At 40.7% G+C, this 12,741-nt stretch overlaps 1 long non-coding RNA gene across 32 annotated transcripts in view; it reads left to right on the forward strand.

The window, feature by feature from the left end:
- The window catches only part of LOC144306781 (uncharacterized), a 350,851-nt gene that overhangs the window by 118,865 nt on the left and 219,245 nt on the right, over window positions 1-12,741 (forward strand). For 3 of the 32 annotated variants that reach the window (XR_013373873.1, XR_013373874.1, XR_013373888.1), the window contains exons 1-2: window positions 9,199-9,333; window positions 12,346-12,400. The exons of 26 other annotated variants lie outside the window; for them this stretch is intronic. This is a non-coding gene — a long non-coding RNA (uncharacterized LOC144306781). Of the gene's footprint in view, window positions 1-3,259; window positions 3,371-9,198; window positions 9,334-12,345; window positions 12,401-12,741 lie in introns of those variants that run through there. 3 more of the 32 variants (XR_013373847.1, XR_013373870.1, XR_013373875.1) reach the window with 2 other exon arrangements.

Raw genomic sequence — 12,741 nt, forward strand, 5'->3', positions numbered from 1 at the left:
TAAAAAATAAAGCTCTCAGCAGTTTGAAAGCACATGTCCATATTTTCAAAATTGGTATGATTTCTTCTACTTAATAATACCCTGATCACCGATCACTTTAATTTTCTTTTGGTACTCAAAAGAAACTCTTCATAAAAAAAGCATCCAAATGAAAACAAAATGAAACAAGACCAGAAATGATTATATAAGAGAAAAAAAAAACATATGCTGAACATTTTTACAAAAATAATAAACATGTCTCTGTTAAGAGATTCATTATAATAAAGTAACTTTCTTTTTCCCCTTCACCTACCGAGACATTAGCAGTTTGGGACTCCTGAATTATATTACATTTGATAACTTCCTATTGCATTAGTGAATTTCCATTTGGTTATAAAAATTTCCTGATAAAGCCCCATTATTTCTATGGCTATGAGGCAAAGTATAATCTGATTATGTAGCTACTTTTATTATAACTGTGGCTAACGTGATAATATACACCATATTATTACAGAAATGCTCTGTGATGTTTTCTCTTTTGAAAAAGGGCAGATAGGCTCACAGAAAGAATAACAGGAGAGACAAGAAAGATTTGAACAGGTCAACAAAGTGTGCCCCTAAAAAGCGTGTTGGCTACACAGTTACATAATGCAATTTATTCCCCCAAGAAAGTGAAGCAAACAGGGGCTGTTTTTTTTTTTTCTCACAAGTCGAGAAGACACACAGTGTCTGAAATTAGAAAACACCTCTCCGTTATGTCCAGGAAAATACCTGTCATGAACAATGAAGGAGTAGACGATGATGATTAGCTCATTGGACCAGACTTATATCATTTAGACTGAGTTCACCACTAAGCCATTTAATTCCAATATATTTGTTGAGTACCTACTAAGTACTATCAAGTACCTACTAAGTACCTATCAAGTACCATGATAGATAATGGTTACAATGGAGAAAACATCCCTATCATTAAGCAGTGTGTATATTTTAATAATTACAACACAACATAAGGAGCGTTGTGTAAATTAATTACAATGCAATATTACAAGTGCTATAAAAGAGATATTGACAAGGTGTCTTGAAGGTTGAACAGGAGTTCCAGGGGGATGAGACAGTCAGGAGTGTGCTGAGCAGAAGATGGTGCTTGATAGGTGTGTGTGCAAAGGCACTGGGAGGTGGTGGTGGGGTGATAGGTTAAGGCCAGATGTGAAGGATATGACATGCTCTGAAAAATATTCTGGACTTTATTCCATGGGTTGGATTGAAGAAGTGGTCCCCAAAGATGAGGGAGGTGGTCCAAAAAGGAAGAGCAGTAGTAAATCAAATTTGAGTTTTGGAGAGATGCTCCTGTGAACCCATGTATAGGATGGACGGAAACAATGAACAGGTGGAAAGAGGAAAAGCAGAGGGGAAATTTGCAAATCTGAACTAAGGTTATAAACCAGCTTTGAGGCGGACAGATTTGCTATATGTCTGAACTAAAATCAGTTGAGTGTGTGAGGGAAAAATGGGATTCCAGGGGACTGACCTGAGTAACTACATAATTAATTGGCCTCTTTAACTGATAAAGGAAAACCTTGGGCTCATGGATGTCCTTTGGCTGGATGACTTTCAAGATCACTTCCAGAATATCCAGCTGAACTTGCTCAGGAGGCTGCTCAGATATATGCCTTTGGAGCTCAGGAATGCTACTGAACTTCTGAGTTATCAGTGGATCTGTGGCAGTTAAAGTTTGGGGAATGAGAGAAATAACTGAAGGAAGAAATAGACAAAAAAAGACAGGAGAGCTGAGGATGAAGCTCTGGGAACACTAATCTCTAGGGCACAAGGGGAAGAACTAGGGAGGGAGACTAAGCTGTGGTCAGAGCAGGAGGACGAGAGAGAGGAAGAAAAGGTAAAGTGGTAGACTGGGGAAGAGAGTTTCCAGATGGAAGGATCCCACTATGTCAGAGACCCATAGGAAGTAAAGAAAAGTAAAGATGGAAAGTCCTCAAGATTAGTGTTTGAGAGGAACCAGAGAAAGTGGATTGGTAGGCAAAAGGGTGGTAAGAGGTAGAATCGAGGTGAGCAAAGTTTGTAAGTGGCAAGAACTGAGCTGGTTTGTATACTGATAAAGAGCAACGAGTGCAGAGAATGTGTAATACAGGCATTGACCTTGGAGTTGGAGAAGGATAGGTACTGATGTGGAGGTAAAGTGGAGAGGAGGTACCTGATGGGGTTCACACATGGAACGTATCTTTCCTCTCTGTGAGACCAGGCTAGTCATTCAATCTGCTTATATATGAAAGTTGGTTGTTAGTTCAATCCGCTTATATGTGAAAGTCTTTGTGGCCACAGACTTATCACCCCAGACTAATCATCGAATGTATATCATTGTTCATAACAATTCCTAAGTGAGGACAATGGCAAGATTAGTACAAACCCACCAGCAATAACAACAACAAAATCCAAAACCAAAATCCTTTAATGTATACCATATTGTGAGTTAGCAGTATTGTATCATCTTAGTGTACAAGAGATAAAAACTGGGTGGTAAAAGTTGAATCAGCAGATAACCTCATTACTTGTAGCTTATTCTACCCAAACTTTAGCGAAAAGAAGCAAATCATAAATAAACATGCTCCTACCAAGTTCATGGAAATATACCTTGTAAAATTTCCTTTCCTACATTCCCACTCTGTATACATAAGTCCTAGAAAGATATTGTGAGATGTTATTGAACATTTCCTGAAGCACTGAAAAATACTGAATCATTAAGAAAAGATCAAATTGTGTTTAATTTCCTACATAGTAAGGAAAGAAGACGTAGGCATTTAAAGATTTTCAGCAAAGCTGGAATACAAAAATATTCATTTTGTTGACCTCAGGTTAAGCAGAAAATAAAATTTACCAGAACCTCTCATTTCTCCCCTTCTCTGAGCACTCCAGTTAATTTAAATTTTGTACATGGAAACAGTGATTACCCAGAGTTTTAAAATGTAATCTTATTTATTTATTTGAGAGAGAGCATGAGCAGAGGGGAGGAGGCAGAGAGAGAGGGAGAAGCAGACTCCCTGCTGAGCAGGGATCCTGACATGGGGCTCGATCCCACGACCTTGAGATCATGACCTGAGGGCAGCGCTTAACCAGCTGAGCCACCCAGGTGTCCCCAGAGTTTTTTATTCTACTATTCTATTATAGAGGAGTTATACATGGTCACTGGTATGAAATGTCTTAAGTATAAAGTGCAGATGAGTTTTCACTCCTGAATATGAATCTTTTTGTCTTATCCAATTTACAGAGAATTATTGAAGCTATTCCAGTGGAGGCATTCAGTCATTCTATACCAGTGGCACATACGTTGCCTGTTGGGACTTTTCCTTAGGAAACCAGTGTGCTTAATTCCAGAAAGTTGGGACTTTCTGGAATCCCAGTGTGTTGGGACTTTTCCTTAGGAAACCAGTGTGCTTAATTCCAGAAAGCAAATCCTGCCATGATTGTGCCACTGTTTTTGCTCAGAGTTGTAAGATTGGTCTGGTTGAAATTTTTGTTTAAGTTCAGACCTTGGATGCATTGTGGCAAACAAATAATTTGGAGAAAAAATACTCAACTTGCAAGTGAATATTATTTTATTAATTTGGATATTACTTTTCACTTATATCAGTTGGCAAATTTGGGTATTTTGCTCTATTGCGGGATGATTTCCAGGTTAAAAAAAAAAGTATGATCTTGAGGCCATATAATATATTGAAAAGACTATAAGCTTTGGTTCCAAGCAGTTATGTGTACGAGTAGCTAAACCTCTTGAAATTTTGTCTGCCTAATTCGTAAAACTGGTATAATATGTTATCTACATCATGGGATTATTCCATGGATTGCTATTAATTATATGTAAAATACCAGCCACATAGCACACAATATTTAATAAATGTTAGATATTATTTTTATATGTTAGCTCTTTTTTAACAATTTAAATTCAGTTAGCCAACATAAAGTACATGCTTCATTTCAGATATAGTGTGCAACGACCTATCAGTTGCATATAACACCCAGTGCTCATCACGTCACATGCCCTCCTTAATGCCCATCAACCAATTACCCTTTCCCCCCACCCACCTCCCCACTATCAACCCTGTTTGTTTCCTATAGTTAAGAGTCTCTCATGGTTTTTCTCCCTCCCTGATGACTTACATTCAGTTTTCCCTACCTTACCCTGTGATCCTCTGCACTGTTTCTTGTATTCCACATATGAGTGAAACCATATGATAATTGTATTTCTCTGATTGACTTATTTCACTCAGCATAATACCCTCCAGTTCCAACCATGTTGATGTAAATGGTAAGTTTTCATCCTTTCTGATTGCTGAGTTATATTACATATATATATAATGAAATATTATATATTATATTATATTTTATATATATCACATTTTCTTTATCCTTTCATCTGTCAATGGATATCTTGGTTCTTTCCACAGTTTGGCTATTGTGGACATTGTTGCTATGAACATTGGGGTGCAGGTGCCCCTTCATTTCACTACATTTGTACCTTTAGGGTAAATACCTAGTAGCACAATTGCTGGGTCGTAGGGTAGCTCTATTTTTAACTTCTTGAGGAACCTCCATACTCATTCCACAGTGGCTGTACCAGTTTGCATTGCCACCAACAGTGTAGGTGGGTTCACCTTTCTCTGCATCTTCGGCGATATTTGTTGTTTTCTGTCTTGTTAATTTTGGCCATTCTGACTGGTGTAAGGTGGTATCTCGTTGTGATTTTGATTTGTATTTCCCTGATGCCAAGGGATATGGAGCATTCTTTTTCATGTGTCTGTTGGCCATTTGTATGTCTTCTTTGAGGAAATGTCTGTTCATGTCTTTGGCCCATTTCTTGACTAGATTATTTGTTTTTGGGGTGTTGAGTTAGCTCTCAATGGACCATTCACAATCACAAAAACTTTCTGATTTACAAGAGGAATAATATTTTGGGTCAAATATATTAGAATTTGGATATGTTTTTCTCTGTGGAAATGGAATTTTGCAAGTTATTGTTCATAGACCGTGTTTCTCGTTCTGGTTTCCTACCTGTTGTATGATGTTGACAAGTCTTTAATCTGGTTGGACCTCAAAGTTCTTACCTATAATATCTAAGATGAACTTCAAGGGCACTTTCAGATTTGAAATGCTATATTTGTGTACTTTAAAAAAAAGATTTTATTTATTTATTCATGAGAGGCACACACACACACACACACACACACAGAGGCAGAGACATAGGCTCCATGCAGGGAGCCCGATGTGGACTTGATCCCGGGTCTCCAGGATCACACCCCAGGCTGAAGGTGGTGCTAAACCGCTGAGCCACCCAGGGTGCCCTGCTTGTATACTTTTTGTATTGAGCCTATATTTTCCAGTTTGGGGCTATCTTTGAGTATTTCCTTCAGCTATCAAAATATCTTCCATCATTAATTTTTTTCTCTCTGTGATCAGCAATCATCCCATTTCCCATAGCAATCATTCTTGAGAGGGTTGTCTCTACCTCATCATTTTATATTCTGACTCTCTCCACTTGAGCGTCTGTCCATACGTTTCTCTGAATTCACCCTTCTTAAGGTCAGCAGTACTCTTCACCTTGCCAAATCCTTTGGCCAATTCTCCATCTTCACATTACTCATGTGATTTAGTTAACTGTTCTCTCCTTCTGAACCCAACTATTTCTCTAATCTCCCATGCACCATACTTGCTTAATATCTTCCCTTGCTTGCTGGACACATCCCCTGCTGGTTTTTGTTCTCCTCTCAGTCTCTGAAGTAATGTGTCTAAGAGAAATACAACAGGAGCCACACAGATAATTTTAAAGTTCCTAATATTTAATTTTCCCATTAAAGAAAGTAAAAATAAACAGGTGAAATCAATTTTAAGAATATATTTTGTTTAACCTAGTATACCCAAAATATTATTTCGGTAAATAATCTATATAAATAATTAATGAGATGCTTTGCATTCTTCACAATTTGGTATTTTATACTTAATATGGACTAGGCTCGGGCAGCCCGGGTGGCTCAGCAGTTTAGCGCCGCCTTCAGCCCAGGGTGTGATCCTGGAGACCCGGAATCGAGTACCATGTCGGGCACCTGCATGGAGCCTGCTTCTCCCTTTGCCTGTGTCTCTGCCTTTCTCTCTCTCTTTCTCTCTCTCTCTATGTCTCTAATGAATAAATAAATAAAATCTTTAAAAAAATATGGACTTGGCTCAAAAGCCACATATAGCTACCATATTGGCCAAGGCAACAGTATATGTGTTGGAGAAGCCCAGGGCTCAGTCCTGGAGGCTTTTCTGTCCTCTGTGTCAGTTCTTCTAGGTGACCCAGGTGAGCATATATTATCTCTATTCTGATTTAATCATTAGTAAGTATTTATTGGGTACCTAATATCTGATAAGCTACTGTGTTCTTTGTACTAAAGGTTCCAATAGTGTACAAAGCTGTCATAAATCCCCACCTAATAGAGCCTGTTTCTGAGAAAGAGAGAGCAGACAATAAACAAAATAGCTGTGTTAACTTCATTGCCCAATAGGAGGTAGAAGTGCTGGGGCACAGAAGAGGAGTGCAGAAAGATGGGAAGTGGAGTTGGAGAAGCAGAGAAGGGGCCCAATGATGCAGGGGTGTTGGTGTACTAGTCAAATGAGCTTGGCTCTACTATGTTGAGATAGGGAGCCACTAGAAGGCTTTAAACTGAAGAACACAGGATATGGCTCAAATTGTGAAGATGGTTTTGGCTGCTGTTTTGAGAATATATGGTAGAAGATCAGAGAGAAACAATGTGGCCAGTAATCTAATGTTGAATAACCCAGGCTGAAGATGACAGAGGCTTTGATCTTTTCCAGGGCTAGTGATGAGAAGGTATCTGAGCCTAAAAGAAGAGGTTCAGGCCAGATGGACAGATACGGGAGTCATCCACGCATACCTACATTTTTCCATTAGGGGAGCAGCCACTTGCCACCTAGAGCTATTTAAATTTAAATTAATTAAAACAAAAGAAATTGATGCCCCAGTTGCACTAGCTTAGCCTTATTTCAAGTGCTTGATATCCACAGGTGCTGAGCGGCTACTGCTTTGGACAGTGCCCACACAGACCATTTCCATAGTTGCAGAAAGTTTTATTGGGCCACATTGATACATTTAGAGTTCTGTCCTACTAGTCTCTCAAATCAACCACCTGCTAGATGCCTCCACAGAAAAATTGGATTATTATCTTATTAATATATACCAAATAAGTGTTGTATACAAAACACGGTGAGTGTTCTTGAGTCCAGTCTTCAGCAACCTGGCTTCCCATTTATCCCAGCCTGTTCTGACTTCATTTTTGTCCTCCAAGTAAATGGAATCACCTTCTATACTACTGTCCCCACTTTGAGGTCATTCCCCATTCCTATATTTCTCTCCCCACTATCTCTGTCACTTTCAATCCATTAACAGGTTAATCTGCTTCCCCTCCAAGACCTATCCTGACTATGACCACCTCTTAGCATCTCTACTTTTATCATATCATTCTTTGCCGGACAATTAAAATATCTTCAAAATTAGTGTTTTTCAAGTCTTACTGTGCATTAGAATCATGTGGGAGTTTAAGATCAGAACAAAGCAAGGGAAAAAAAATGCCTGGGTGCTACTCCATGCCCACAGGTGGGGCTTGGCTTTGTAAAAGCTTCACAGGTGCAGCCAGGCTAAGGCTCCGCTTTCACCCCATCCTCCTCCACCACTTTCCATTGTCCATTCTTGCACAGAGGAGCCAGAGTGACCTTTCTAAACAATAAATCAGATCATGTCATTCCCTCACTTGAAACTTTCTCATGGTTTCTCATTGCTCTGAGAAGAACTGGAAGCTCCAGACCCTACAAAATCTGGCCCTGCTTGTTTCTCCAGCCTGCTTTTGGCGGGCTGACCCCCATCGTTATTTCCTCTGAGAGGTGCTCTGTCCATTTCATGATAACCGGCCTTTTGCTCTTCCGCCAGCACCTGTCCCAGTCACTCTCCTTCCCAATTCCCTGGCTTCTTGTCTTGATGGAATGTATTGCTGTCTACAGTGATCGTATTTATTACTTCCCTGATCTGTTGTCTATCTCCGTAACTAGAACACAAGCTCCATGAGAGCAAGGAACTTTACTTTTACCTGTTACCTCTGGCACTTAGAACAGAACCTGGCAACGAATTAAGGTTTTTTGTAAGTGTCCCCTACATTTCCCTCATTTAATGCATATTTTTAAAGATCCATTTTAGGGTCTTCAGAGAAAAGACAATGAGAGCTACGATGATGATGAAGATGATGATACTGTACCTAGGAACGGCTCTAATTTATAGAGAGCTTACTATGTGCCAGGCTATGTTTATTCAATCCTGACAATAGCCCTCTGAGGTGGAGATAATACACCCATTTTACAGATAAGAACATTGGGATTTCAAAAAAACTAACTCGATTAGGACCATCAAGGTAGTAAGTGTGGAAAGACAGGACTGGAACCTGGGTCTGTCTGAGGCCAAGGTCCTGACTCCACAAACAAACAAACAAACAAACAAACTTGCAGCCATTTAATAAATACTTATGAAGTAAATAGAACACATGGTAACTGGCACATGTTGGGAAGTTGTCAAACACTGATATTTAGTTTGTGACCAGGGAAAACAAAAACCTTCGTGTTCCATCGTGATACCCGTGGGGTCACTGCTGCCTCCTTTTTTTGCCCAGTGGGGGACTCCAGTGCTGTCCCACATTCCTCTTTTTGCTAGTTATTTGTGCAACATGCAGTTCTAGCCTAAAGAATTCCATCTCCTAGCAGCTACCAGGGTTACTTGCAGCCTCAATGATCTTCTTTTGAGAGAGGGAAAAATCCCCTAACTTTGTAACACAGCCCAGCGATGCATGAGAAGCCTTTGTCAAACCCTAGGCAGGGGGAGAAGGAAAATAAAAATACCGTTCTCCTCTGGAATGTCTCCTAGGACTAGTGGGGGAAAAAAAATGCTAATTCTGACAACAGTAAAATCATTTAAAAACCAAAGCACCTTTGAATTATATCAGAAATGAAATTAAAAATGAGAAGCGTCGAAAGCAAATAATTATGTTCTTCGATTCTCTCAGCCTCTTAACCCCGCCACCCGCACTGCACCCCCAGCCTCCCAGCCTCCCACCCCCAGCTCTGTTCATCGGGCTTACGACGCCCTGGATAACTCTCCCAGGACTGATTTCCCCGTGAGTCAGTGTAGACATGCTTTGTGTTCAGGTTGCACGAAGAGGTGGAGGGATGCCTGGCTTTTCTTTATTCGCCCAGAATAGGCTGATGGGAAGTCGGAGCCTGCCTTCCTCTCTTGAAACAACCCCCACGGTGCAGTGTTTTTATTTTTAATTACTCCGCAATGAACGTGCATCCGTGGGCTCGCGCTGCTCGCCTTTGCCCGGACGGGCCGCCGCGGGCGCTCCACGGTGCTGCGGCGCCCCGGGCCCGGGGGTCCGCGCGGGGGGGACCCGGCCGGTGGGTCGCGGGCCTGCGCGGCCGCGGGGCGGGGTGCGGGGCGGGGTGCGGGGGTGCGGGGGGTGCGGGGCGGGGTGCGGGGCGCGGGTGCTGGGCCCAGATGGCCGGCCAGCCCCGCGCGGGGACACTTTCTCAGGCTTTCAAAAAGAGCACTTTCTTTCCTGCCTAATATTTAGCTCCTTCAAATGCAAATGGAGAGGTTTCGCTCCAAGGTTAGCATAACAATTATGGGAAAGCTTTAAATCTGATGCGTTTGTTTACACGATGAAAGGCGGGCAGGATCCGAGAGCTGGAGGCCCCGGCTTCTCAGCAACTATTTTCTTTTTTTTTTTTTTTTTTTTTTTTTTTTTTTTTTTTTTTTTTTTTTTTTTTCACAATCATATTTTTTTTTATTGGTGTTCAATTTACTAACATACAGAATAACACCCAGTGCCCGTCACCCATTCACTCCCACCCCCCGCCCTCCTCCCCTTCTACCACCCCTAGTTCGTTTCCCAGAGTTTGCAGTCTTTACGTTCTGTCTCCCTTTCTGATATGTCCCACACATTTCTTCTCCCTTCCCTTATTTTCCCTTTCACTATTATTTATATTCCCCAAATGAATGAGAACATATAATGTTTGTCCTTCTCCGACTGACTTACTTCACTCAGCATAATACCCTCCAGTTCCATCCACGTTGAAGCAAATGGTGGGTATTTGTCATTTCTAATAGCTGAGTAATATTCCATTGTATACATAAACCACATCTTCTTTATCCATTCATCTTTCGTTGGACACCGAGGCTCCTTCCACAGTTTGGCTATAGTGGCCATTGCTGCTAGAAACATCGGGGTGCAGGTGTCCCGGCGTTTCATTGCATTTGTATCTTTGGGGTAAATCCCCAACAGTGCAATTGCTGGGTCGTAGGGCAGGTATATTTTTAACTGTTTGAGGAACCTCCACACAGTTTTCCAGAGTGGCTGCACCAGTTCACATTCCCACCAACAGTGTAGGAGGGTTCCCTTTTCTGCGCATCCTCTCCAACATTTGTTGTTTCCTGCCTTGTTAATTTTCCCCATTCTCACTGGTGTGAGGTGGTATCTCATTGTAGTTTTGATTTGTATTTCCCTGATGGCAAGTGATGCAGAACATTTTCTCATATGCATGTTGGCCATGTCTATGTCTTCCTCTGTGAGATTTCTGTTCATGTCTTTTGCCCATTTCATGATTGGATTGTTTGTTTCTTTGGTGTTGAGTTTAAGAAGTTCTTTATAACTATTTTCTCACTAGTGAGCTGCAAGTCAATTTGGGATCACAAAGAAAACCAATTTATGTGACGGCGCGGGCTAATTTTGGAGGGAGTTCGACATTGTGGCCGATGTGCGGGATTTCTCTTTCTTCCTTCCTTTCTCTCCTTTCTTTCTTTCTTTCTTTCTTTCTTTCTTTCTTTCTTTCTTTCTTTCTCTTTCTTTCTTTCTTTTTCTTTCTTTCTTTCTTTCTTTCTTTCTTTCTTTCTTTCTTTCTTTTTCTTTCTTTCTTTCTTTCTCTCTTTCTTTCTTTCTTTCTCTCTTTCTTTCTTTCTTTCTTCTTTTCTTTCTTTTTTTTCCCCTTCTTTTTCTTTCTTTCTTAAATGACCACCGCTAACATAGTGATCCCCCCCCCCCCCTTTTCATGGTGAAGTTTGGGTGAGGTAATTGATGTTGGTGATGGGGAGGAAGGTCTTTATCACGCAGACGATGGGAACGGGGATGGGGTTGCTGCAGGTACAGGCTTTTCCAGGGGCGCGGTGGGGTGTGGGCCTAGCATGCATGAAAATATCCTTTAGTTTGCTTTCGTTTAGAAGTTCATTTTCTTTAAAAAAAAAAAAAAAAAAGAAAAAAGAAAAAGAAAAAAAAGAAAGAAAGAAAAAAGAGACTTTTTTTTTTAGGTTTTTCTTTTTTGGACTTGGCTTAGACTTCTTTTTTTTTTTCTTTTTCTTTTCTTTTTTGTTTTTGTATTTATTTACTTTTTGGTATTTCGATAAGGAGTTCTGGGTGTTAAACACCATTGATTAGTCTGGGTACCAGACTAAGATTTAGGGGTATGACATTTCTCACTATAAATCCATTAATTTCCAGACACTGACAGTGAGGATGAGCCTGGGCCCATTGGAGGTGACCCAGATCTACCAGGAGGGAAGGCCTGCTGATGAGCAAGAAGGAAATCTCAGGTCTTTCTTTCTTTCTCTCTCTACTTTCCTTCCTTCCTTCCTTCCTTCCTTCCTTCCTTCCTTCCTCCCTCCCTCCCTCCCTCCCTCCTTCTCTCTCTCTCTTTCCTCTCTTTCTTTTCTTTTCTTTTCTTTTCTTTTCTTTTCTTTTCTTCTTTTCTTTTCTTTTCTCTTTTCTTTTCTCTCTTTTCTTTTCTTTTCTTTCTTTCTTTCATTCTTTCTTTTTCTTTCTTCTTTCTTTTCTTTTCTTTTCTTTTCTTTTCTTCTTTTCTTTTCTTTTCTTTTTTTTCTTTTTCTTTTTTCTTCGTCTTTTTTACCCTTAGATGTTCCAGGAGACTTCTCCAGACCTTCCTCCTGGGGCCATCCTCCACCTGTCACACACAGAAGGGAGAGGTCTCACATAAGATGCTGTGAGGTCTCAGCCTGGTAGGGTCCTGCTCACCTGAGACCCATGAGAGAATGGAGACCCCTGAGAGCTCATTGAATCTATCGGCTTCATGGACGATGTATTGGCACATGTTTTGTGACAGTACAATCTACAATGCCTATAACTCTGGAAGTCCATGAGTGCCTGGTGTTTAACAATATTATGCCATTCAAGGAGCATTTCTTGACTGACAGAAATGTGCCATTTTAAATGTTAAGATTAAGCTAAAAAAACATATTTTTTTTTCCTACAGTATTTCTACAGGGGCACTGAAATACCTGCCCTAACAGTGGGACCCAGGCAAGCATGTATGTGCTATTATCTGACAGGTACAAAGCAGCGGTTTGCAACCTAAGTGTGATCCTGGAATTGCCTGAAAGTCTTGTTAAAAATACAGATGGTGGAGCTTCCCCTCCAGAGTCTCTGATCCGGCAGGTCTAATGTGAAGCCTGAGAATTTCCATTTCTCACAAACTGCCAGGTGATGCTGTGATGCCCTCTTTCCAGGACCAGACTTGGAGAAGCACCAGCCTAAGAGAATCATAGAAGTGTATACTTTTGAGAGAACTCAATATAATAAAAGAGTTTCCTTTTTTACAAGAATAGCTTAGAGAAAAACGGTTCATCAGCAACTGATGAACTATCCACAC

The sequence above is a fragment of the Canis aureus genome, chromosome 37 (genome assembly GCF_053574225.1).
Source record: "Canis aureus isolate CA01 chromosome 37, VMU_Caureus_v.1.0, whole genome shotgun sequence".
NCBI lineage: Eukaryota > Metazoa > Chordata > Mammalia > Carnivora > Canidae > Canis > Canis aureus.